The sequence below is a fragment of the Cyanistes caeruleus genome, chromosome 26 (assembly GCF_971803275.1).
Source record: "Cyanistes caeruleus chromosome 26, bCyaCae1.hap1.1, whole genome shotgun sequence".
Classification (NCBI taxonomy): Eukaryota; Metazoa; Chordata; class Aves; order Passeriformes; family Paridae; genus Cyanistes; species Cyanistes caeruleus.
The window spans coordinates 1,315,721-1,343,114 of record NC_141726.1 but is presented as its reverse complement, the minus strand read 5'-3'; positions in this window follow the sequence as shown (position 1 = coordinate 1,343,114).

Below are 27,394 nucleotides of genomic sequence, written 5' to 3'. Positions count from 1 at the left end.
CACGGCAGAGGCAGGGCAGGTGTCAGGTGTGAGCTGATGGATTTGCTGCACCATGGAAAGCACCAGGACACACATCCAGGGGTGTGGGCAGCTGCTGCCTGTGCCAAGGGAGGTGAAGAGGTCCTAGTGGTGAAAGTCGCTTCTTCTCCAGGAGTTTTGTCCTCAGGAGGTGATGGGATACTCTGAAGTTCTGGAGGTGTTCAAAACCAAGGAGATGTGGCACTTTGTGGTGTGGTTTAGTGGGTAGGGAGGTATTTTGTTGAAGGCTGGACTTGATGATCTTGGAGGCTTTTTCCAGCCTTAATGATTCAGTGAGTCTGAATTCAGTGGGACTGTGGCGTGTGCTGTGTGGATCCTGCCAGTCACAGTCATGGGGGTACCTGAGTGCGACCAGGAGCTTTGAGGGGTGGTGTTCTCTGCCTGCACACCCTGGGCTGGCTGCTGTGAGGGTCCCTGCAGCCAGAACAGCGGGGCCAGAGGGACAGTCACACTGGCTCTTTGTTAAGGGACCGTGTCTTGTGTCTCCAGCTCCCCACCTGGATCATCCAGGGCATCCTGTTACCTCCCTGTCCTGCCCTCTCTCCTGTTGCTCCCTGATGTTTCAGCTCTGGAGTTGTTTTCCCCCTCACCTCCTGCACACTCTGCCTTTCAGCCTGGCTTTCCAGGCTGCAGCATCAGCCCCCTCCTGCCCTATCCCCCCCATCCCAGTCACCCTCAGGGCATCTCTAATGCCTCTGGTGGTGTCACAGCTCTTCCCTGGTCACACAGAGGGGTGATGGAAGTGGGAAGACCCCGCTTTGCTGATCCAGGAGTGCAGCAGCCCTGCTCACATCCCACACCCCCTTTCCCACCAAGCCATGGCTGTCACTTCCCGGGAGAGAATTGCCAGGGAGGTGCCGAGTGTATTTTTAGCTTTGCCGTTCATGTCTGATAAGTGTTTTGACCTTTTTGAGCAGAGCTAATCATGCCGTCTGCTCCTCATTGCATCTCAGTCGTGCTCTGCCTGTCAGGGAGCCGAGGGAGGAGCTGCTGGCTCCCCCCAGCACCCCTGGCCTGGTGGGAGGGGGTCCCTTACCTGGGAGTGCTCGGTCTGCACCAGGTGTGTGCCCTCAGCAGCCCTGCAGTGTGTGCTCTGGGAGTGGATGGCATTTGAATTCCCAAAGGGATGGGAAGGGATGGGAGCACCTCTTCCCTGGGGCAGGGTGGGTGCTGAATTGCAGGGGGTGGTCAGTGGGGTCAGTGGGGTCAGGGCTGTCCCTGGGGTTGGAGATCCCTGGCCATGCCACCTGATGTCCAGCCCCTGGGATCAGCCCAGGCTGAGGATGAGCACATGGAGCATCCCTTGGGGTGCTGGGGGGTGAGAGCTGGCCCTGCCCTGGCCGTGTGTGCTGGGACCCAGAGCCCCCTGAGCTGGGCTGCTCCCCCAGCCTGGGCAGCAGGGGAGGGGGGGATTCTGCCCCTCTGCCCCTCTCAGGTGAGACCCCACCTGCAGAGCTGTCCCCAGCACTGGGGGCCAGCACAGGGGGAACCTGGAGCTGCTGCAGACAGTCCAGAGAGGCTCGTGGAGGTGATTGAAGAAATGGAGCAGCTCTGCTGTGAGGAAAGGCTGTGAGAGTTGGGATTGTTCAGTCTGGAGAACAGAAGACTTTGTCATGACCTAATTGTGGCCTTGCAGTGCCTGAAGGAACTGAAGAAGAAAGATGGAGAGAGACAATTTACAAGGGCCTGGAGTGACAGGACAAGGGGGAATGGTGACAAACTGAAAGAGAGAAGGCTTAGACTGGATATTGGGAAGAAATTATTTACTCAGAGGGTGGGGAGGCCCTGGCACAGGGTGCCCAGAGAAGCTGTGGCTGCCCCTGGATCCCTGGAAATGTCCAAGGCCAGGCTGGATGGGGTTTGGAGTAACCTGGGGCAGTGGAAGGTGTCCCTGCCATGACAGGAGTTGGGACAAGATGATCTTGAAGGTCTCTTACAAGCCAGACCACTCTGGGTTTCTATTCCATGATCCCTGTGCTGGCTTTTTTGCCTTGTTTAAACACATCACTGTTTTCAAGGGAGGCATTTTGCCTCCACTGTGGTGCTCAGGGGGCTGCGTCCCAAGGCCAGCCCAGGCAGAAGGGTGAGATGAGCGTCTCAGAGCTGAGATGTGGCAGCAAAGCACCCAGAGGGAACATCAGCAGCCTGGGGACCACTGTGGTGCTGGTGTCAGGGAGCTAAACCCTCACCTGCTGCTCCCCTGCCGCTGCATCAGCCCGGGCATCACACAGAAACGCTGTGCTTGCCTCCCGGGCTTGCACCAGCCCCTGCCACGGTGGTTGTGGTGCTGAGGGGCTCCCTGAGCCTCAGAGCTGCTCTCACAGCCTGGCTTGGCTGGGCAGAGCTGCGGGCTCTGTGCCACCTGCTCAGCCGTGGCATCGCCAGGCTCGGGGCTGGCCTGCTGGGCTGCCTGGGGATGGGCACGGCTGCAGGCAGGGCGAGGGGAGCTCCGGGCTTCCCCGGGGCCAGCCCTGGGAGCCAGGGGGGCGGGGGGCTCGGAGGATCACGCCAGGCAAGCCTCCAGCCCACACTTAATCTTGCTGCCTGGGAAATTAGGCAGAAAATGCTCCGATTGAGTGTGAAGGCCTCTGCTGTAATTTGGAGCGAGAGGATGACACGCACTCGTCGTCGGAGGGAGATGAAAGCTTTTAGAGCTGGTGAGCACTAGCAAAATCTGTAAAAATCTCTTTTTTGTCAGGAGTGGTAGATACACAGGCAGATGAAAGACAGAAGATAAAATTAGCCCGAATGCTACAGAGAGAAAGAGAGAAGGAGAAGCGGGGAGGGGGAGGAGGATATTTCTCAGAAGACTCTTGGCAGGGAAGGTTTCAACACTGGTGACTCAAAGGCAAAGGGGATACATATGTGTATATATATGTGTGTATAAATATAAATGTGTGTGTGTATGGGAATAAATGTGTGGGGCTGTATTTGGCTGTACCCCCACAGCAGCAGCATTGCCTGGGGCTGATCATTTTGGGACCATGATCTCTGCTGGGACAGGCAGGGATCCCTGGTCCTGCTGCCCATGGCCCCTCCATCCATGGTGGGACTCCATGGCTGCTCCTGGAGGACACAGGACATCCTCCCTCCAATGGGAGAAACCCCAGTGCCCACATCCCTGGATGGTGTGAACGTGCTGACCAGCACCACACGCTCTCTGAGGTGACTTTAATTCCTTTTTGTCCCGTGGTCTGGTGGCTCAGATGGAAGCGTGCAGCTCCAGGCTGTGCTCAGAGGGGCACGGGCAGCAGGAGATGCCCTGAGCATTAATCCTAGCTGCCAGGGGTTTGCTGCTGTGGATCTTCACCTGGGACAGCGGCTGTCCAGTGGTGAGGCAGGAGGGGCCTCTGTCTGCAGGTGACTGATCTGGGTCCACAAAACCCCCCCATTTCTCCTGCCTTTGCTGGAAGGAGAGGGATGCTGGTGGCTCTACAGCCTGTGGGAGACTGCCCAGGCAGTCCCTGTGAGGATGCTGCATCCCAAAGCATTGCTGGGGTCAGGAGTGAAGGTTCCCGTGGGATGTCCCACTGAGGTCACAGCCAGCCCTGCTCCCCTGGCAGGCTTGGGGTGCTCTGAGCCCAGCACCCTCTCACAGGCCTTGGGGACGTAGGAAACAGAGAGGGAAAACCCCTCCACAAATCCCTTTGGCACCACTTGGGACCGTCCTCTCCTTGGTGGTCAGCAGTGGGATCAGGGATGGACCCTGAGGGATGGAATGAGGGGAAAGTGCTCTCAGACCTTGCTCTCTTCACTGGTGGCTTCCAAAAGCCTTTTCCCCCAGCCCAAGGACAGTTTTTGCTGCCCAAGGACAGGTTGCTGCCATCAGCACTGATGCAGATGTGACACCCCAGGGAGGCTGGGACACTGCAGCCACACTGCCTCCACCCCCTGGGTGAGGATGCTGAAGGGCAACCCCACAGTGGGTGGGTGTAAGGATTCCTGAGGTCCAAACCCATCCCTCCACACCAGCCAGACCCTGTAGGCAGCAGGGAGGCTCTGGGTGCTCCCCATCAGCCCAGGGAGCAGAGGCGGGGGGACTTCCCATTGTCCTCACGCCGCAGCCCCGGGAGCTGGGGAGACTCCCTCGAGCCGCAGACACCCACCAGCATGAGTCAACTGCAGCGTTAATAACAATCAGAAGGATCCCAGCGCTGCCTCCCCCGCTTTTCTCAGTGTGCCATGCAGCGGGACGTGGGCTGCGAGGAGTCACGGCATGGGCATCTGGGGACAGGGCCCCTCTGCCTTGTCACACGGTGCTGTTGGAACACGGTGGGGATGCAGGTGGTCCCTCAGTGGGTGGGTGATGAGTGGGAGATGCTCTGAGCACGGCGTGAGCCGGGGGATGCCCAGGGGTGCAGAGTGGAGCGCTGCCTGCTCAGTGGTGCAGGCGGCTGAATGAAAGGAATAAATAAGCCAGCCGTGAAAGAGAAGCATTGGCCAAAGCCTCCCAAGAAGCCGTCTGTGGTTCCCAGCTGCAGCCCCCGTTCCCTGGCTCCGTTATCCCTCTGGGAATGACAGCAGGGATGGCAGCTCCTGCAGCCCGGCAGAGACGCAAACCTCTCCCTCCTCCAGTCCTCCGAGTGCTCTGAAATGCCTTTCACCAGCAGAACAATTAGAAATCTAATTCCTATTTCTCCTGCTCAGCTAATTGTCTGTGGACAATTTGATTGTAAGAGCGCCCAGTGATGCAGAATAACCATCTTATTTCTGCTAGACATTGCCTTTGCAATTAGCACTATTGATTGCATCGCTCTGCTCTCTCACCTGCCGGGGCCCAGGGGAGCCACCCTCACCTGGCTCATCCCTCGCAGGGTGATGGGGCCGTGTCCTCCCTGCCTTGGCCGTGGGCAGGACGGTGATGGCTGAGCTCCAGCGTGGCTCTGAAGCTGCTCTCTGCTCCTCAGGGAGGAATTTCTCCCCTCGGGACTCACAGCCAAGCAGGAGGGTCCCTCCAAAGCCACCACAGAGCTCCCACTGAGGACACGTCTCTGCCTGCAAGGAACTCTAACCAGCCAGACTGGCTAGAGCTGGGAGGGCTTGATTTAAAAAAAAAATAAAAATATATCTATATATAAAAACAAAAATTCAGATTTGACAACACCAAAGGGTTCTGGATGAATCTGTCGATTCTGCTGAATGGTTTGTTTGGAGGGAAAAAAAACCCCAAAAGATCAAAACATTTCATTTCAGCCTATTCAGATTGAAATGTTTTGATTTTTTTTTTTTTCTCTTCCAAATGACTTTGTTTCAAAGTTTCCCTTAATTTTATTTTGCTATAAACATCCAAAAAGATTTCTGTGAAATGGCTGTGGTTGGAAGGAAATGCATTGGCTTGGGCACAGCCAAACCTTTGGTGTAACTGCCACCCTAAAAACTCCCCCCCCTCCCTTTTTTTTTAATTTTTAGAATTTCCAGGGATTTTTTGTTTTCAGAAAATTAAAAATTTCAGGGATTTTCCAGCTCTAAAAAACACATGGTTGTGCTTTCCCTGTCACAAAGCAGTCACAGATCTCCTGCTGCAGACAGGGGGCTGAGTTGTCCTGGGGGGCTGCAGAGCTGCTCTGCCCCCCAACTTCAGCCCTCCCTGCCAGGGCTCCATGTGGGACCCACTTTGTCCCCAAGGGCTGTGCCAGGGGCTGGCTTTGGAGCCAGCCTGGATCCTGGGGAGACCCAGGGCTTGCTGGTGCCCAGGGCAAGCAGAGCTGGCCAGGAGTGGGGTCCCTGGAGACTCAGTGGGATGTGGGGACAGCTCTGCTCCAGCAGCTGGAGGAGAAGATGCTCCTCTCATTCAACCCATGGAGACACCCCCAAACAGCCACCAGCTCCGGGCCAAGGCGGCTCTGGGCTCCAAGACCCAGATGGCTGCAGCAGGAAGGAGCTTTCCAGAGCGAGAGGAGCCGGGTGTAAATAGCAGACTGTGCAATTAACTCCCCCCACACCAGATTTCTGTCCCTGCAGAGGGAACAGCGAAGAGTTCTGTCCATCCTGCTGCCTCCAGGCACCTGGGACGTGCTGCTGGGCCTCATGTGCAGGGAATGGACCCAGAACCTGTCCTGGAGGTGCTGCTGGGTCTCATGTGCAGGGAATGGACCCAGAACCTGTCCTGGAGGTGCTGCTGGGCCTCATGTGCAGGGAATGGACCCAGATCCAATCCTGGAGGTGCTGCTGGGCCTCATGTGTGGGGAATGGACCCAGATCCTGTCCTGGAGGTGCTGCTGGGCCTCATGTGTGGGGAATGGACCCAGAACCTGTCCTGGAGGTGCTGCTGGGCCTCATGTGCAGGGAATGGACCCAGAACCTGTCCTGGAGGTGCTGCTGGGCCTCATGTGTGGGGAATGGACCCAGAACCTGTCCTGGAGGTGCTGCTGGGTCTCACATGCAGGGAATGGACCCAGAACCTGTCCTGGAGGTGCTGCTGGGCCTCATGTGCAGGGAATGGACCCAGAACCTGTCCTGGAGGTGCTGCTGGGCCTCACATGCAGGGAATGGACCCAGAACCTGTCCTGGAGGTGCTGCTGGGCCTCATGTGCAGGGAATGGATCCAGAACCTGTCCTGGAGGTGCTGCTGGGCCTCATGTGTGGGGAATGGACCCAGAACCTGTCCTGGAGGTGCTGCTGGGTCTCATGTGTGGGGAATGGATCCAGATCCTGTCCTGGAGGTGCTGCTGGGCCTCACATGCAGGGCATGGACCCAGATCCAGTCCTGCAAGTCCTTCTTGGAGTCCCACCTCCACCTCCACAGCCTGAACACCCTGAGCAGGGAGCACCTGGACACCCGGAATTCCTACAGTGATGATTTCCCACTGGATGAAGCATGGGTCATGCTGGGCTGATGACCCAAGGTGTGGGTCATCCTGGGCTGACCACAGGGTGTTCCAGCAGCTGGACACAGGGAACAGCCTCAGGCTGGGAGGCGCTGGAGCTGAGCAGGGAGGAGCAGCTCCAGGGGAGGGAGAGGTGCTAGGAAGGAATTAACGTCTGGATCTATAAAACACTTGGTCCCAATTATTATAATGCACTGATTAGGGGAACTCAATAGTTCTGCTGGTGGTTAATGGCAGTAATTACCCAGATATGACTACAGTGGCAATATTAATAACTCTGGGCCATTAGTATTTGTGAGCAATGAGCAGAACACACATCCCTGAGCCTCGGGCTGGGCCTCTCTCTCCCCTCCAGCTGCAGCCTGGAGCAGGGCTGGCAGACACCAGAGTTCAGCTGCAGAGGAAGCAGATCCAGGACCTGACTGATGTGTGCCAGGTCCAGAAGAATCACAGAATCATTAGGGCTGGGAAAGACCTCCAAGGTCACCAAATCCAACCTTCAACAGTATCTCACAACAGCCATTAGACCATATCACCAGTGCCATGTCTGCTCGTTTTTTGAACACTTCCAGGGGTGGTGGCTTCACCACTGCCCTGGGCAGCTGTGCCAGGGCTTGACCACCCTTCCAGTGAAGAAACTTCCATAATATCCAATCTGAACTTTGTCTGAAGTTCAAGCTGAAGCCATTCCCTCTCCTCCTGTCCCTGTTCCCTGGGAGCAGAGCCTGAGCTGTCCCCTCCTGGCAGGGAGTGGTGCAGAGCCAGAAGGGCCCCCCTTGAGCCTCCTTTACTCCAGCCTGAGCCCCTTCCCAGCTCCCTCAGCAATTCTCCAGCCCCTTCCCAGCTCCCTCAGGAATTCTCCAGCCCCTTCCCAGCTCCCTCAGGAATTCCCCAGTTCCATTCCCTTCTCTGGACACGCTCCAGCCCCTCCATGTCCTTCTTGTCCTGGGGTGCCCAGAGTGCCAGGTGACTCCAGGACCCCAGGACTGGAGGTATAGCCTCACCAGTGCCCAGCACATTCAAGGCCGTGGCCTCTTGTCCCTCTCTGGTGAGACTGGGACTGTCCCTGCTGGGAGCAGATGACTTGTTGTGATGGTGCTGCTGCAGCCTGGGGCTTCTGCTCGCTTGGGATGGCACAGCCTGTCCCCTGAACCCCTGCAGATGGGCTGTCCTGCAGTGTGGGCCACTCATTTGGCAACTCACTGCCCGGAATGTTCTCTGGGGAGCTGGACAAGGGCTGACTCCCGGAGAGGAGGGAGCTGGGGTGGATCCACTGTGTTGATTCACAAGTGTGATGAACAACCACCCTTGGGCAGGGAGGATGGGGAATGGCCCCTGAAAGCAGCTTGGGTGAGTCTCAGAGGGCAAAGGCTGGGAGTGGTGGGTGCTGTTTCTCCGAAGAAGAGGCAGGATGGGGCTGGAGCAGCCACCACTGGTGGCACCCACCCACCAGGAAGCTCCAGGACCCCACTGAAGGTGTGCACAGAGGGTCCCACAAGTGCATGACCCCACCAGACTGCAAATCCCCCGTGGTGCTGCCATCGCTGAGCCTCGCTGACTCGCTCCCTGTGCTGGATTGTCACACTGCAGAGGGGACAGACCGTTCTTTGTCCCAGCACCCTCTCACACTGCAAGGGGCTCAGGAGGGGGAAGCAGCTTCTCCATGGCCAGCCCAGCCTCCCCCTCACCGCCTAAAGCAGTGTCCCCGGGCTCAGGTTACCCTTGTGGTTGTCTCTGGTTGTCTCCTCGGCTTCCCTGCTGCCCATCTGCGGCCGAGACACCCGGCTCCTCCTGCCCGGCATCCGCGTCCCCCCAGGGACCCCCTGCGACCGCAGGGCTGCTCTGACTCCAGCTCGGGCTGCGGCTCCTCGGCTGCTTCTAAACAAAAGGGGCGAGTAATTGCTCCCTGCTTTGGTCCTCGGCAGAAGATAACTGCCAGCAGCCTCCAGGAGTTTGGGGATGGTCAGGAGAGCCAGGACATGCTCCTGGGGAGATGCTGGAACTCCAGCCAGGTGTGGTCAGCTTCCAAAGGCCAGCAGGGTTTGGGGACAGGGACAGGAGGGTTTGGGGATGGGGACAGCAGGGTTTGGGGATGGGGACAGCAGGGTTTGGGGATGGGGACAGCAGGGTTTGGGGACAGGGACAGGAGGGTTTGGGGATAGGGACAGGAGGGTTTGGGGATGGGGACAGCAGGGTTTGGGGATGGGGACAGCAGGGTTTGGGGATGGGGACAGCAGGGTTTGGGGACAGGGACAGGAGGGTTTGGAGACAGGGACAGCAGGGTTTGGGGATAGGGACAGCAGGGTTTGGGGATGGGGACAGCAGGGTTTGGGGACAGGGACAGGAGGGTTTGGAGACAGGGACAGCAGGGTTTGGGGATAGGGACAGCAGGGTTTGGGGATGGGGACAGCAGGGTTTGGGGATGGGGACAGGAGGGTTTGGGGATGGGGACAGGAGGGTTTGGGGACAGGGACAGGAGGGTTTGGGGATAGGGACAGGAGGGTTTGGGGATAGGGACAGCAGGGTTTGGGGATGGGGACAGCAGGGTTTGGGGATGGGGACAGCAGGGTTTGGGGATGGGGACAGCAGGGTTTGGGGATGGGGACAGGAGGGTTTGGGGACAGGAGGGTTTGGAGATGGGGACAGGAGGGTTTGGGGATGGGGACAGGAGGGTTTGGGGACAGGGACAGGAGGGTTTGGAGACAGGGACAGCAGGGTTTGGGGATAGGGACAGCAGGGTTTGGGGACAGGGACAGGAGGGTTTGGGGATGGGGACAGGAGGGTTTGGGGATGGGGACAGCAGGGTTTGGGGATGGGGACAGCAGGGTTTGGGGATGGGGACAGCAGGGTTTTGGCCACTGTGACCAGGCAGGGCTGTTCCAAAGCCAACCTCCATTCTCCTCCCCAGGGAACTTTCTCACTCGGTGTCTCCAGCTCAGCCGTAATGATGGGAGTATTTAGCACACAGCACCGTGTATTCAAACACTCCAGCAGCCAGAGACACCCTGTCACCCAGGTGACACATCTCTTACATGCTGCCAATTTAGCAGCAAGACGCCCCTGGAATCTGGGTTAGCGCCGGCAGCCGCTGCCGGCGGCCCCAGCTCCAAGGGGAGGAAGGGATGGGAGCACACAGCATCCCCTCGGCCCCATGGAGCAACCCCCAGCACACCCAGCTTGGGTGGGAGACCTTGGCACCCCCTCCAGCAGGGAGGCTCAAAGCAAGCAATTTGAAATTTAAAATAAAATAATAATAATAAAAAAAGTAACAACAATAATAAAAATATCTCTGGTTATTTTCCACTGAAATTTTGTGAGGAAATCTTCTTTTTCTCCGTTTCTCTGCATTGCCATCAGATTCTCTCCTCCCTGCCAAACCCTCTCCTTTCACAAATGAAAAACCCCAAACAAAAGCTGTCAGGACAGAAGATGGTGAACATGCCTGCCTTCCCAGCAGCCAAAACCTGATTTTCCTAACCAAGCCCAGAAATATTTTTTACCCTGAGAATTTCCAGACTCTTGGTTCCCATTACAAAAAAAGGAAAGCTTTTCCACAGATCCTGCAGAAGTCCCTCAGTGACCTACCAGTGCTTTGGCATAATTACACAGTGATTAAGCTGTTTCACTCTGGATGCCAAAGGACAACACCCTGTCCCTGTCAGATCCCTCTGGATCTTGTCTCCTGCCCTGGGCAGGGGCCAGGCCCAGGGTCTGGGGTTGCCCCATTTGCAGGCAGAGCACGGAGGGTGCAGGCACCCCATGGTTTGTGATTTATCCCAAAGTGACCCGTCCCTGGGTCACATCCATGTGGGATGAGGTGCAGGCTGGAATTTAGAAATGTCACTGCCTGATGCACAGCCTGCAGTGACACAGCTCCTGGGACACCTGGAACCCAAAGCTCACCTTTCCTTGCTGAGCTGGAGCCGTGGATTAGACCAGGAATTTTTTCCATGTCTTTACTTTGCGCCTTTCCATCATTTCATTAATATTCAATTTTTAAGCTTTGTCAAGGATCCTTTTGTCCATTCCCTAATTCCTGCTGCCTTTTCATGTGCCTCAGCTCACGCACCCTCCTGGCCCAGCCCATCCCCAGCTCTGGGGACTCACAGCCCACTCTGGAGTTATTCAGGCAGGCACGGCTGGTGTGGGCTGCGAGGGTGGGAGGTGTGGAGATGTCTCCCTGCTCCACTCCACGTGCTCCAGGAACACTCTGGGCTGCTGCAAATCCTCTGCCTTCCCTTCTGCACGCTCTGTTCCCGTTCCACGCCACCTCCAATCCCCATCCTGTGGCTGGGGCTTGCAGAGGGCTGGGTAACTTTATGATCGACAATAACATTGGTAGTTATTCTTGTCAAGAGAAGGTTAATTGCACCTCCTGCCTGGGGGCACCAGCTGATCCCTGCGGGGGTTGGGAAGGCATTTTCTGCCTGTGCTCAGCGTTTCCCAACCCCACAGGCTGCAGGATGCAGGGGATGGACCATGTTCTGGAGCATCAGGTGCTGCAGGGGGAGGGGGAGGCAGGGGAGCTCTGCTGTGACCCTGCTGGATGGGGGAATTAGGGGATCATTGCCTTGACCCTGCTGGATGGGGGAAGCAGGGGAGCTCTGCTGTGACCCTGCTGTCGATGGGGCTTTAGGGGAGCTCTGCTGTGACCCTGATGTTGGGAGGGATTAGGGGAGCTCTGCTGTGACCCTGATGTTGGGAGGGATTAGGGGAGAATTTCTGAGACCCTTCTGTCCATGTGGCATTAAGGGAACACTGCTGTGACCCTCTTCTTGGGGGGAATTAGGGGAGCTCTGCTGTGACCCTGCTCTTGGGAGGGATTAGGGGAGAACTTCTGTGACCCTTTTGTCAATGTGGTGTTAGGGGAGCACTGCTGTGACCCTGGTTTGAGGGACATCACGGGAGCACTGCTGTGACCCTGCTGTCAATGGGGTTTGCAGCTGTCGTGTCTCACACGGTGATGGTGCCCCAGGATGGATCATTCCCCACCTCAAGGCTCCCCACCGCTCTGGGATGTGGTGGGAAGGACTCCCAGCATGATGGGGTGTCTTGGGGGTCACCCAGGTGTCTCCAGCCCGACACGGGGACACAGGGGCTGTGGGGCAGAGGGACACGTGTCCCTGCAGCGATGGTGGCTCTGCCCCAGCCCTGCTGTGACTGTCGCAGTGTGGTTTTAATGCTTGTGGCTGCCGTGAGGATACAGCCTGCTGTGTTCCCAGCAGTGAGAGCAGCCAGAGCCCGCCGGGCTGCGGCCACGCTCCCTGCCCAGAGCCCAGCAGGCAGCAGCTCCCACACTGGGCTGTGCTGGGAAAGGGGGGCAGGAAAGGATTTGATTCCCCACGCTGCAAGGGCGGCAATGGAGCAGAAAGTGAGGGTGCTGCACAGCCCCCTGTAGCTTGCAGGGCCATGGTCCTGCAGCTCTGTCTGTCTGTCTGTCTGTGTGCGAGCTCCCTGCTCCTCTTCCTGCCCATTCCCAACCATCCCAACCCCCCTTTTCCCTCTCTTTCTCTTGCATTTACAGTCTGCCCGTGGCCTCGTCTCCAGCCTCGCGTGTGACCTACTTACACACAGAGCCCCAGTTCTTGCCTTTTCTCTCCCGAACAATGCGGGGCCCTGCTGCCACACCGCCCACTCCAGCACAATGCCAGCAGCTCTGGGGAGCCCTGTCCTGAGCCCCCTGTGCTGCCACATCCATCCATCCATCCATCCATCCATCCATCCATCCATCCATCCATCATCCATCATCCATCATCCATCCATCATCCATCCATCATCCATCCATCCATCCACCCATCCATCCATCATCCATCCATCCATCATCCATCCATCATCCATCCATCCATCCATCCATCCATCCATCATCCATCCATCCATCCATCATCCATCCATCCATCCATCCATCATCCATCATCCATCATCCATCCATCATCCATCCATCATCCATCCATCCATCCATCATCCATCCATCCATCCATCCATCATCCATCCATCCATCATCCATCCATCATCCATCCATCATCCATCCATCATCCATCCATCATCCATCCATCCATCATCCATCCATCCATCCATCCATCATCCATCCATCCATCCACCCATCCATCCATCCATCATCCATCCATCATCCATCATCCATCCATCATCCATCCATCCATCATCCATCCATCATCCATCCATCCATCCACCCATCCATCCATCCATCATCCATCCATCCATCCATCCATCCATCCATCCACCCATCCATCCATCATCCATCCATCATCCATCCATCCATCCATCATCCATCCATCATCCATCCATCCATCCATCCATCCATCCATCCATCATCCATCCATCATCCATCCATCATCCATCCATCCATCCATCCATCCATCCATCCACCCATCCATCCATCATCCATCCATCCATCCATCCATCATCCATCCATCCATCATCCATCCATCCATCCATCATCCATCCATCCATCATCCATCCATCCATCATCCATCTGTCATCCATCCATCCATCATCCATCCATCCATCATCCATCCATCCATCCATCCATCCATCCATCCATCCATCCATCCCTGCTGGCCCTGGAGCCTCCTCCCAGCCCACTGGGATGCTCACAGCCCGTGGTTACACCTTGCACGGAGCCTCCTCCATGCCTTAGGATCTTAACATTTGTATTTTTCAGATCCTGGAATGCCTTAGTGCATAGCTCTAAACTTTATATAGAGTGTTAGTTACTGTCTTCACATTTTGGTCAGGCAGAACAATCCCTCTAGGCCTGAGATTCAATGCTGCCCTGCAACTCCAGGGCCTGAAAAGTATAAAATAGAAACAAAATATAAAATATAAAATAATATATAAAATATAAAGTATAAAATATAAAAGCTATATAAAATATAAAATCATTATAAAATATAAAGTATAAAATGAAATATACAATATACAATATACAATATACAATATACAATATACAATATACAATAAAAAATAGAAAATAGAAAATAAAAATATAAAATAGAAAGTATAAAACATGAAATATAAAATAAATATAAAATGTAAAATGTAAAATGTAGAATATAAAAATATATAAAAAATAAAAAATAAAAAATAAAAAATAAAAAATAAAAAATATAAAATATAAAATATAAAATATAAAATATAAAATGTAAAATATAAAATGTAAAATATAAAATGTAAAATATAAAATGTAAAATGTAAACAAAAGTCAATTGGGAGGTGCAAACTTGGAGTAAATGACTTCAGAACCTGGAGGATTAACCCCTGATACGTAAATGGACAAACTTAAAATTGTCTGAAAAACTCATAACCACTGTCCATCTTGGGCACAGCCTCTGCCTGCCAGCTCAGGTGCTGCTGCAGGGGTCTGGGATGTGCTGGTGACACCACCCAGAGCATGGGGACACTCCCACTCAGCCCCTGCCCAGGCTGCCTTGGGTGTGTTAAGAGGAGGGGGCTCCCTGCCTCCACTAATGGGAATAATAAGGTAATTAGGGGCTGCATAATCAGGGCCTTGTTGCTATGCAAACACTGAGTCAAGAGATGCCCCCATCTCCCCCTGCACACCTGATAAGCCTCGAGAGACAGAGATGCTCTCTGGAGACCTGTGGCTTCTCTGGGCTGCCCTGCTGCGTGGCACAGAGCAGGAAAAAATGTTCATCCTTCCTTCCTCAGCACTGTCCTCATCAGCTCTGTGATGGAGAGGCATGGAAAGGGATTCCCACCCCGAGGAAGGAGGCAGAGGGTGAGTTCCCCTCTGCTGAGGACCCGCTGGCTCACATTTGGCCTGCAAGCAGTGCCAGCAGCTCGTGGCTGCTCGCCTGGAGTTTTCCACACGGAGATGACAAATTATTCCAGCCCCATGGTGTCCCCAAGGTAACTCCAGTCCCATCTGCCTGGAGCTGTCAGGGATGTCTGAGTCGGGCTGGGGGCTGTGGGAGCTGGGGATTCAGCTCCAATCTCCCCCCTAAGCAGCACCAAAGGTGCCCATCGCACCCCAGCTGCACCTGCAGCCCCGAGCAGAGACCTGTGGCTGTCATCACACATCCCTGAGGAGCAGAGACCATGACACAGCATCACCTCAGCCCCGTTTTTATCCACCACACTCAGTCACAGCCTGCTGGGCTGCTGCTTCCAAGTGCCCCAGCTGGGCTGGGGGCCCAGGCTGCGTGTGCCCGTGGCTGAGCTGTTCCATTGCCGCAGAGGCAGGGCACTGACAGGGGCTGTAAATTGTCAGGCCCTGTAAAGCATTTAATGATTTTGAATTTATCTGCATCGATAAATACATGACAAGGTAACAGTCAAATAAATACCCATTAGTGCACTTGCTCTCTTTTTTTTTAATTACGAGCTCGGGTGTAACCAATCATTTTCTGCTAAGCAAGCGCTGCAGGAAATCTTCATTAGCACCAGCCCCGGCGAGCTCTGCAGCCTGGGGAGGAGGGAGAGAGCCAGGAGGGAGTTTTGGCCCCATCCTGCCCACCCAGCTCAGGGGGATGCTGATACCCACTCCCATCCAGGCTAGAGACCCTGGCAGGGGAGGGAGGTTTGGGGCAGGAATTTTCCAGGGAGACCTTCATGCTCTCTGCAGCTCCCTGGTAGGAGGAGTCAGGTGGGAGCTGGGCTCTGCTCCCAGGTAAGAATGACAGAACAAGAGGACACGGCCTCAAGCTGTGCCAGGGAAGACTGGGTATCAGGAAAATGTCTTCACTGAAAGAGTGGCCAAGTGGCACTGCCCAGGGCACTGGTGGAGCCACGGCCCCCGGAGTGTTTGGAGTGAGTGGCTGTGGCTCCTCATGGTGTGGCTCAGTGGGCACAGGGGTGCTCAGCTGAAGGTTGGAGCTGATGATCTTGGAGGCCTTTTCCAACCTTAATGTTTCCTGATCCTGGCGGGGTGCTCTGCACACCCCAAAGGCAGGTGCCAGGTTATCAGGGCATGTGCAGAGTGGGGGATCTCACTTGCTGCTGGTCCTTTGGGCACCCTCCCCACCCCCTGCACACTGGGTGACTCAGAAGGTGCCAGAGGGGTGCAAACCACCCTGGTTGGCACCTCAGAGCACGCCCTGTCCTGGCAGGTGCCGCACCCAGGAGGAGGCATGAGAAAATACAGCAATGCTGTGAAGGGGAAGTGCTGTGAGATCCTGGAGCTCTGGTGCTGCCGGGCACCTCTGGCACGAGCTGTGACAGCACCGGGTGCGGAGGGCACGAACAGGAGGAGCTGGGTGAAGGACAAGTCCCCACCAGGTTTGGCCTTGCAGGGGTGGGACAGAGGCCAGCAGCAGGTCACTGTCCTGGGGACAGGGACCAGGTGTGTGAGGGGTCAAGGGCAGAACCTGCTCTGTTCCCTTCCAGCCTCCCCTCCATCCCTCCATGCTGAGCCTCTGGCTCAGAGAGGGGCACAGGGAGAACACGGCTGCTTTGCTCTGTCTTATTTCTGTCTGGCAGCATTTTTCCAGAAGAGCAGCTTCTAAACTCTGAGCATCTCCTGGGAACATGTCGATCCTGATGATATTTTTCTATGGAGAAGTGTCAAATCAAATGATTTCAACTTTCACATTTTGTTTCAATAACGTAGAAAGGATTTTTTTCCAATGAGAGGCGAACATTTCAATTTGACATTATCATTTGGTTTCATTCCATTTGGGCTTTTATATTATCATATTACTCCAAATCTACATTTCTAGTCTATCTAGTGTTTTACTGTTTAATGATTTAGCAGCATCAAAACCCAGCGAAACGTTTTGATATTTCTGGGTGAAATTTCCAGCCCACCCCCCTTCCTCGAAATTTGTACATTTTGGGAAAGTCTGCATGGGGAAGCCCCCAGATTCCGAGGGGATGGAGATGCCATCTTGCAGCTGGCACAGAGCAGTGTGTGGAGGCAGCAGCAAGCAGGGGCACTCTGTCCTGTGCTGGAGCCAGAGGAAGGACACAGATGTGACCTGCTCTGTGCTGTACAGCCATAAATAGTGAGTGGCAGTGCTGGGAGGGGGGAAGGTGAAGACATTGTACACAAAGTGGAGGGAAAGTCGCCAACAGGAGTCGGGAAAGAGGGTGCCCTTGCTAGCCAGAGGCTGCTGTCCCTGGAGAGCAGGAAAGGCTGGATGCAGAGCCGGATCCATGAGCACAAACAGGGTGTTCTTGGGGTTTTTTGGGGAGAACCGCCAGGATTTTCCCTCCATGAACCAAGAGCTGGGACACGTCTCTGCTTCCCAGCACCAAGTGGAGGCAGGAACCGGCAGCGCTGGGGGCAGAGGGGCTGCGGCTCCTCCTCGCTCTGGGCACTGAGTGCATTTCCCCTGCTGGATCAGAGTCACGCCAGGTCCTGCAGCCGTGCCAGGGCTCTGGAGGAGGCAGGGTGGCAGCCGGGGCACTGCCCCCACACCTGCAGGGGTGGCTGATCCCCTCCCCGGGCAGTGAGAGGGGGTGCTGGGGGTGCCCTGAGTGCCCCCTGTGCCCACACACAGCCTGCCGGGCTCCTGCCTTCCGCTCTCCCACAGCCCCGCTGCTCGCAGGGTGGATTAAAAGCTGCTTTAATGGATATTTATGATCGCCATCACAGCCTTTTACTGCCTGTCCTTCCCCATTACGGCAGCGTGTGCCCAGGCTGCGGGCGGGGAGGGCTCTGGGGGTGCACGGGGGTGGGGTCTGGCTGCCTGGAGCCACCAGCAGGGCTTCAGAGGGGCACCCCTGTGCCGGGGGGCTCTGTCCCCCATAGATCTCACAGCAGAACCATCCATCGGTACCTCCCTATTCCCCCCATTCCGACTGAGCTGGGGAAACTGAGGCACAGGGAGGTGCCAGTGCCTTTGCCATTGTCCCCAGGGGTTCGGGTGGTGTCACACGCTGCGCACGAGGAGCAGGGGGGGCACCTGAGAGTGGCGATGGCTGGAGGAGAGGCCGCGGGTCCTGGCAGGAGGAGTGGGAAGGAGCCAGGTGTGCGGGAATCTGCCTCCCCCGGCACCTGCCGGGCACAGGCTGCTGCCTTTGGATGCTGCCCGTGCTCCCGGGAAACCCTCCCGGAGCCGCCGGGCCCCCTCTCGCTGCCTCTGTGTGAAACTCCCCCAGGACAGCGTATTAAACTTGACCTGTGCACCACCTCCAAGATTAACATCAGAGGAGGGAGAATGCAAGGTCTGCGGAGGGCAGAGCAGGGCAGGGCACGCTTCTCCTCCGCAGCTCCGGCGGGGGCTGCAAGGGCAGCGCTCCGGGGAGCTCAGAGCTCCAGCCCCTCTGCCCAGCCGCGCTTGCTGCCAGGGAAAGTTCATGTTCTCCTTCCCCAGCTCGGTGAGAACACGGAAAGGCGAAAAAAAAGCCAGCCCCAAGCCCTCCTGTGAGGCAGCAGGGGACGGCAGGAATCTGATGGGTGTCAGTGCCCTGCTGCCCACGGGCTGTGACACAGAGGGGACCCGAGGGCTGGCAGGGGCCCAGCAGGCACCACATCCCCCCTGCTCCACGGGCAGGGCTGTGCTGGGCTGCCGTGAGCACCCTGCCTGCCCAAGGGCCACCTCTGGGTCACAGCCACCCGCTTTTGTGGGCAGCTGAGACCCAGCTCTGCTCAGGTATCAGAAATGTCACCCGGGTCAGAGAGGACCTCCCTGGGACAGGGACAGCACCCAGGGCCAAATGGGGATCCTGAGGACAGCTGATGAAAATCCTGGTAGGAGAGAGCTAAAAGCATTGTCCCAGAGGCTGGATGGACAGAGCAGCAACCAAAGGTATCAATGCCACTTCCAGAGGAGGTGACAGCTTTCCTAGAGCTCCTCCTGAGGGGCAGGGGAAGGGCAGCTCCCATCTCTGCTCTGGGACAGGGACAGCACCCAGGGAACGGCTGGAGCTGGGCCAGGCCAGGCTCAGGCTGGATTTAGGGCAAGGTTCTTCCCCCAGAGGTGCTGGCACTGCCCAGGCTCCCCAGGGAATGGGCACGGCCCCGAGGCTGCCAGAGCTGCAGGAGCCTTTGGCCAGCGCTCCAGGGGTGCCCAGGCTGGGGGTGCTGGGGGTCTGGGCAGGGCTGGGGTTGGGCTGGGCCATCCTTGAGCTCAGGACATTCTGTGATCCTGCCAGCGAGGACGCAGCGTTTTTGCAGCAGCGTCATGCTCGCCCCATCAGCGAGCAGGAGACACCGCAGGCTCTGAGAGCCTTCAACGAGCTGACAAGCTGGTCAGAATGAAAAGTTCAAAACCAGTGCTCGGGACGTGTAAGTGTCTGTGGAACTAAACTGCCATTTGGGTGGGAGCACCGTGCAGGGCCACGTCTCCTCCCGCGCCGTGCGCCGCCAGAAAAGGTCACCCTTCAGCAGGCTGGAGTCACCCAGCCTCCCCCGGCTGGGGGACGGGGCTCTGGCTCCTCTTAATGAGGTGACCTTCGCCAGCGCTGCTCCCTGAAGAGTCGACAGGTCAAATTAACCGGGTGCGTTATTCCGCCCCGTCTGCGGCTGTCGGGGATGGACAGGAATGAAGTGAAGGTGTCGCTGGCTTTGCTCGCTCTCCTGGTGTTTTACAGCCTGGACATGACTGCTGAGTTTCTGGGGTGTTTTGTTTCAGGGCAGAGTCCATGCAGCTCCAGCCCAGGGCTGGGCAGGGGGTGTGGGGGGCTCTGGGGTGTGCTGCAGGTCAGAGGGGCTGCACAAAGGGGAACCGGCGCTCCCCAGTTCCTCTGCAGCCTCCCAGGGCAAGTGCAGCTGTTCCAGGGCTGGAGCCCCCCTGGAGCCAGGCTGGGAGAGCTGGGGGTGCTCAGCTGGAGAGGAGAAGCTCCAGGGAGAGAGCTCAGAGCCCCCTCCAGGGCCTGCAGGGGCTCCAGGAGAGCTGGAGAGGGACTGGGGACAAGGCCTGCAGGGACAGGACAAGAGAGAAGGAGTTTAAACTAAATGAGGATGGGTTTAGATGGGATATCAGGGAGAAATTCTTCTCTGTGAGGGTGGGGAGAGGCTGGGCTGGAATTGCCAGAGCAGCTGTGGCTGTCCCTGGATCCCTGGCAGTGCCCAAGGCCAGGCTGGACATTGGGGCTGGAGCAGCCTGGGACAGTGGGGGTGACACTGGGGACAGTGGGGGTGACCCTGGGACAGTGGGGGTGACCCTGGGACAGTGGGAGGTGTCCCTGCCATGGCTGGGGTGGGATGGGGTGGGATTTGACATCCCTTCCAGCCAAAACCATTCTGTGATTCCATTATTTCTGAATTGCTGCCACTGCTGGGGAAGACTTTACCCCTCCATGCAATGTGCCAGACAGTGCCCTGAACCCTAAAAAAGTCAAAGCAGACCCTCCTGGCTCCAGGCTGCCCAGCCCTCCTGAAGTTACTCTGCTGTCACTCCTGGACAGGCTCATCCCAGCCTCACGCTCTGTTTTGCCTCCTGGGGATCACAGATATCTCAAACAGGCCTTGGGGCTCCTGCTCGCCTGACCCACAAGGCCTCTCCTTGCTTTTGCCCAACCCAAACCCCTTGATTTGGCTCTTCCCAACTCAAGAGGGTTGCACTGACCCTTCTTCACTCAACACTGAAGTTGCCAAATCCTCAAATGCCGTGGCCCTTTGTGGGATGTGCCCTCTGCCAGTCCCTTCTCTGGCAGTGGGGAGCCATTCCCTGTGTCTGGTCCCTCCATCCTTGTCCCCATTCCCAGAGCAGAAACACTGAGTTTCCAGAGTCCAGAGCTGGAAAACAGAGCCATCCCTTCCCTGGATGCATCAGTGGAGCCCCTGGACAGTGCCAGGCCAGGGACCTGGCAGAGACAAGCAGCAGAGGGGAACAGCTCCTTCCTATTGCATCCATCCATATCCCTGTGGCAGCGGGGTTCTTCTGCCAGGAGAAGCCAAGGCATTGCTTGCACAGAGAGCTGGATCTGTGAGAGGGCCCATTTCCCACCCACGGGGCTCCCCACGCTGTCAGGATCTGCAGGCACACTCTGTGTGTGTGCAGCCAATATCCCGGGGAATTCCCTGAGCAGGGAACGTGGACCCTTGTCCAAAAATCTTATTTGCACTGGGCTGGTCATGCCAAGTCGCAGAAGAGTCACCAGGGGCCCGTGTGGCATTTGCATTGGCACAACCTCCCTGGCATCCTGCAGGGAGCAGCCCTGGGACCTGAGCGACTGCAGTGCCCAGCTGTGCCCAGCTGTGCCCAGCTGTGCCCAGCTGTGCTGCACAGGGCAGAGGTGCTGGCACAGAACCCGTCTCTGGCCGATGGAATTCCCACAAAGCGAGCACCGGCTCCTGACCGGCACAGATGAGCTGCCTGAACTCAGGCACTTGTCTACAAGCCAGGAGGAAATTCTGCCTCCTGGGCTGCCCTTAAATTTTCCTCTTCTTCAAAGACCTGGCTGCAGGGCAGAGATGACCTCCCTGAAGGGGATTCTTGTGAGGCCATTTCTGGAGGGAGCAAAAGCCATTGAAACCACGGCACAGAGACACCAAAATGCCCTGGGCTGCTGTTGAGCCTGTGATGAGCTGGGCCAGCTCCAGCACCAGTGAACCTCTCCCCCTCCCACACCTAAATGTGTCTCATTCCACCGATTGTGGTGCTCTCAAGCCACTCTTCCTGCCTGTGCTTTGTCATCCTGCCCATTTAGCATCTCTTTTTCACCTCCCAGCCCCAGAGCACCTGCCCTGGCCTCGGTGCCACCTCCCAAATCCCCACCTCCCTCAGCCCCGGCTGGTTTTTGTCCCACATCCCAGCACCCGATGTGCTGGTGAGCATCTTTTGGCCTGTGGGTGGAGTCCTCGGGAGGGACAGGATGTGTGTGGTGGCTGCTTGGGCTTTGCCACTGAGAAGCAGCCACGGGCACCTACACAAAAATGTCACCTTGTCACAGCTGATGCCTTTTTGGGCTACCTAAAAACAGAGGCCAGACAAAATCCAGGGAATAAAAAGCAGTTAAATTTATTGAGGGGCCTTCAGGGACATTTCAGGCAGACAAAGCCCCCCAGGGGCTGCACCCAAAATGGACCATGGGTCACAGGTTTCACACTTTTGTAAGTTTGGTTCATTTGCACATTGGGGTTAATCTCCCAATTCCAGCTTCAGGTAATGAAGTCATTTCCCCCAAGTTTGCTGCCCCCAACTCCCTTTTGTTTCCATCTCTGGGGGCCTGAGGCAGTGAGGTGTCCTTGATTGCCAGGGCTGGAGAGGAATTGCTGTGTCTGACCCAAATGGGAAAGCAGCAGCTCACACTGTGTGTGGAGTTTGGAGTTACACACTAAAGAACTGCAGGGTTACAAATAGATGAAAAATAGAAAAGCTGAAGTCCTAAGGCTTCTTAGGGACATCCCTGAAACTGTGTTAGGCTGGAGATGAGGGAAAGGTTCTTTCTTTCCCCAGGGAATGGGCACAGCCCCGAGGCTGCCAGAGCTGCAGGAGCCTTTGGCCAGCGCTCCAGGGATGCCCAGGCTGGGGGTGCTGGGGGGTCTGGGCAGGGCTGGGGTTGGGTTGGATGATCCTGGGGGTCCCTTCCAGCTGAGGAAATTCTGTTCCTGTGTTCCGTGGGGCTCAGGGAGCTGCTCTGTGCTCCTCCTGTGCCAGCATCGGGGGCAGATGAAACGGGCCGGGGTCACAGCAGCAGCCGGGGCTCTGCGGTGCTCCCTCCCAGGGGGGTGAGGAGAGGCAGGAGACGGCAGCAGCAGCCAGAGCAAATGGTTCTTTATTTTATCTCCAGGATAAAAAGGAATACGGAAGCCGGGTTCCTAAGATGAGGTGCCTTCATCTCGCTGCACAGCGTTTGATCATCCCCGATGTTTTACAAGGAGGTGTATGGTTGAATTACCATTAGAGGAGGTGATGGAGCTGAAGAGTAACAGAAAACTTCCTCCATGGCGACCCGGACTCCTTTCTGTGCCTGCAGGGAGCAGAGCAGGAGAGCCCAGGGGCTGGCAGCCGAGGGCCAGGAGGCAGGAGCAGCTCCTGAAGCCCTGGAGGCTCTGTCCCCGAGCAGCTGCAAGGCAGCACGGTGTGTGCCCAGGCACCTCGGAGCTGTCAAGGCCAGGAGAGGTCGATCCCAGCCCGTTGGGGATGGGAACAGCCCAGGCCAGCGTGGGTCAGGGTCAGCTGGCACGGTGGGGGCATCCCGTGGCTGGCTGGGCTCCAGAGCACTGGCCATGAGGACAAAGGGATCTCGGAGCCAAGGATCCCGGGGCTGGCAGTGCTGGCATCTCCATCAGAGCGGGAATTCTCGCCTCTTTTTCCGCATGGGTGCCCCTAATCATCCATCCATCACCCATCCCTTCTGTCCTGAGTCCTGCAGCAGGTGTGCGGATGGCTGGCACGCCGGGGACTGCCAGTGCCTGCTCTGAGCGCCGGCTTGCTTAGCTGTGGAGCAAGTGCCATTTCCAGAGCCTCATTAGTATTTGCATTGTTGCATGGCTGTCTAAGAGAAGCAGCAGCTAAGTGAGCCAGTCAGATCTCGCTAATTTGCATGTTAATGAAGCCCACAGAACGCAGCTTAGAGAGGCTGACTTGCTAGACCTATACATGCAGGCTGTATATGCTTTGGAGACGCAGCAAACACTGTAGGCAGACACCCAGATGGCTGCAGAGACAGACAAACAGATGGCTCCCTACAGCTGAACTGCGTGGGGTGAGGCACTGGAGGGAGGGGGAAAGGATAGCGAGATGGAGAGAGATGGAGAGATTAAAAAATATGAATGGAGAAACAGATTAGTCAAGGGTTGTGAACATGCTTGGAAGGAAGAATCCTACCATGTGGGGTTTTTTGTTTTTAAATAGAAAGGTCGTGCAGAATGTGTCACAGAGCACAGGTCTGAGTGGGGCTGTGTCGGTATCGCTGCCCTGGGGATGCTGCAGAGGTTGGGTGGCAGGACAGACTGCTGGATGGACACCCATGGGCGCTGGCTGCTCTGTAGGCAGCTGCCCAACCCTAACGCTGCTGGCCAGGGTGCAGGGAGTGCCTGCTCTGCCCTCCTCAACCCTCCCTTGGGGGACTGGAACGCTGGCAAACAGGGCTGGGGTTGTAGGAGAGAATGGAGAGAAATATGTACATATTTACATGAATTTCTAGTGTGAATGGATGGGGTTGTGTGTCTGCCATGAGAGGCAGCAGATGCAGCTCGTGGGGAGCTGGTGAACATGGGCTGGGAGAGGGGCTCACCCGACCCTGGGGAGTGTCACACTGCCAGCCTGGGGAGCACAGAGCCAGCAGAGCCATCCTGCATCCACAGTGACACCAGCAGCACTCCTGAGCTGGGGAGAAGGCTCTGGAGGGACAGCACATCTCCCCAAATCCCCATCTCCTGGTGGATTGGGGCTGGGACTCCACCTGAGGTGCCACTGGGCCCAGAAGTCAGTGCTGTCGGTGTTCCCAGGAGTGCTCCCTGTGGTCCTGGGTAGGTTTGGCTGCCCCATATCAGCAGGAGATGAGCAGGAGCCAGCAGCCAGCCCAGCACCGACACCTGTGGGACTGATCCCCACCCCTCTTCTGCCTTTATTTGCCCCTTCTTGCTGTGTCTGTGAGCTTCCTGCCATGGGGCAGGAGGGGCAGGGACAGCCCTGCAGAGAAACACATCTGTAGGGCTGCTGTGTCTCCTTATCCTGTCCCAAACTCCCCGAGGGCTGTGGGCATCTCTGGACACTCCTCTCACGGGGACAGGAGGCTTTCCCAGCTCTTGAGCCGTGGCAGTGCAGGGGCTGCACACATCATGTGTGAGGCCACCAGCGCCTTCATGGGGAGAGGGTGACAACAGGGATGTGCTCAGAGACACCCAGCAAAGGACCAGCCACTGCTGATTTATTTATATTTATATTTATATTTATATTTATATTTATATTTATATTTATATTTATATTTATATTTATATTTATATTTATATTTATATTTATATATATTTATATTTATATTTATATTTATATTTATATTTATATTTATATTTATATTTATATTTATATTTATATTTATATTTATATTTATATTTGTATTTATATTTATATTTTTATATTTCTATATTTCTATTTCTATTTCTATTTCTATTTATACCTATATTATTTATATATTTATTTATATATTTTATATTGATATATTTTACTTAGATATATTTATATATTTTTAATTTATATATTTATATTTATATATTTATATTTATATATTCATATTTATATATTTATATTTATATTTATATATTTATATTTATATATATTTATTTATATGTTTATATATTTTATATTGATATATTTATTTATTTTTAATGTATATATTTATATTGACATATTTTTATTTATTTATATATTTATTTATTTTATATTGATATATATATTATATTATATATAATTATATAATATATAATATAATTATATTATTCTATATAATTATATTATTATATAAAATATATTATATATATTAATATATATATTAATATATGATATATAATACATTTATATATTTATATATATTTATTCATATATATTTTTATATATAGATATATTTTATATTGATATATTTTTATTTTTATATATTTATATTTTTTTATATATTTTACGTTTGTGTATTTTTATTTACATGTGTTTATATTTCTACTATTTTTTATTTTTCATGCATTTGTAACCCTGCAGTTCTTCAGTGTGTAACTCCAAACTGCACACACAGTGTGAGCTGCTGCTTTCCCATTTGGGTCAGACACAGCAATTCCTCTCCAGCCCTGGCAATCAAGGACACCTCACTGCCTCAGGCCCCCAGAGATGGAAACAAAAGGGAGTTGGGGGCAGCAAACTTGGGGGAAATGACTTCATTACCTGAAGCTGGAATTGGGAGATTAACCCCAATGTGCAAATGGACCAAACTTATAAAAGTGTGAAACCCCTGACCCGTGGTCCATTTTGGGTGCAGCCCCTGGGGGGCTTTGTGTGCCTGAAATGTCCCTGAAGACCCTGCAATAAACAGAACTGCTTTTTATTCCCTGGATTTTGTCTGGCCTCTGTTTTTAGGTAGCCCCAAAAAGGCATCACTGACAACATCTCCCTTAGCTATGCTGTAATTTGCTTTTTTTCCCACACCCCTCAAGACTTCTATTAAGGAATTTTCAAGCTCACGAATGCAGGGGGTGAATGCAGATGCCAAGAGCATTCAGCACCCCCCAGCTCTCCTGTTTGCAGGGCTCTGTAGGGCCATCACACGGGGAAATCTTCATTTCAAACCACTTGGGCATTTTGGAGCCTCGTTTAGGAAGGAGGTTTGAGCACTGCAGCCATGGCCATGCCCTGATTCCCGTGGCTGGAAGGAGACTCTGATTGTGTCCCCCAGGCCCTGGCACTGGGGCTTTGGTCCTAAACTGGGGCTGAGAGAAGCCAAACGTGTTGTGGCCACTGTGGCTGGGACTGGGAAGCTGGAAGCTGTGTCCTGTCAGCCCTGGGATCTTTGGTTTGGACATCTGAGCCTGGCAGGAGAGCTGAGGTGCATCATCCCACCACTGGAGCCAGGCTTTCAGGCACAAGTGTCTCTAATTATTAATTAGCTGATGAGGGTTTATTATGTCTTAGCACAGCTCTCCTGTTGCCTGTGGCACTTACTGGCACACATGAGGAGAGGGCTCGAAGCTCCTGTTGCTCACACGTGTGCCAGGGCTGCTCTGCAGAGACAAGGGATCTTCTGGGGCTGTGATCTCGTGTCCTACAGCGGCACAGGGGTCACAGCTGTGAAATCCATGCCAGCAGAGAGGCTCAGCTCCGTGCCCCGAGTCAGCTCAGCTCCAGCATTCTCCACCCTGGGTGTTCTGCACGTTGATAGCTCAGCCACATCCACCCCTCACCGGGGCTTCTCCAGACAAGGATGGGGAAATAAAGGAGCTGGCACCCAGACACGTCCCTGCTCCAGAGGAAACGTGCTCCCAGCTCCTCTCCACAGCCAGGGGGGTCTGCAGGAGCTGCAAACCAGCTGTGCTGTGTCCCACAGCTCCCACCACCATTCACAGAATCCCAGAGTCACAGAATCCAGAATCTCAGAATCCAGAATCTCAGAATCCCAGAATCCCAAATTCCAGAATCTCAGGTTCCCAGAATCTCAGAGTCCAGAATTCCAGAACCCAGAATCCCAGAGTCTCAGAATCTCAGAATCCAGAATCTCAGAATCCAGAATCCCAAATCCCAGAATCTCAGAGTCCAGAATTCCAGAACCCAGAATCCCAGAGTCTCAGAATCTCAGAATCCAGAATCTCAGAATCCAGAATCTCAGAATCCCAGAATCTGAGAAGCCCAGAATTCAGAATCCCAGAATCTCAGAGTCCCAGAATCCAGAATCCCAGGATCTCAGAACCCAGAATCCAGAATCCCAGGATCTCAGAACCCAGAATCCCAGAATGAACCAGGCTGGAAAATCCCTTTGAGATCATCGAGTCCAACCCATGGCCTGACACCTCCTCATCAGCTAAACCACGGAGTGCCACATCCAGGCTGTTTTTAAACACATCCTTTTTAAAAATCTCATTCCCCTGCTGCGACCCCAGCCCCAGGCTCTGCTCCCAGGGCAGATGGGGAGAGGGGATGGGGCTGGGGCGACCCCGCTGCTGCCTCAGCCCGTGCTGAGGG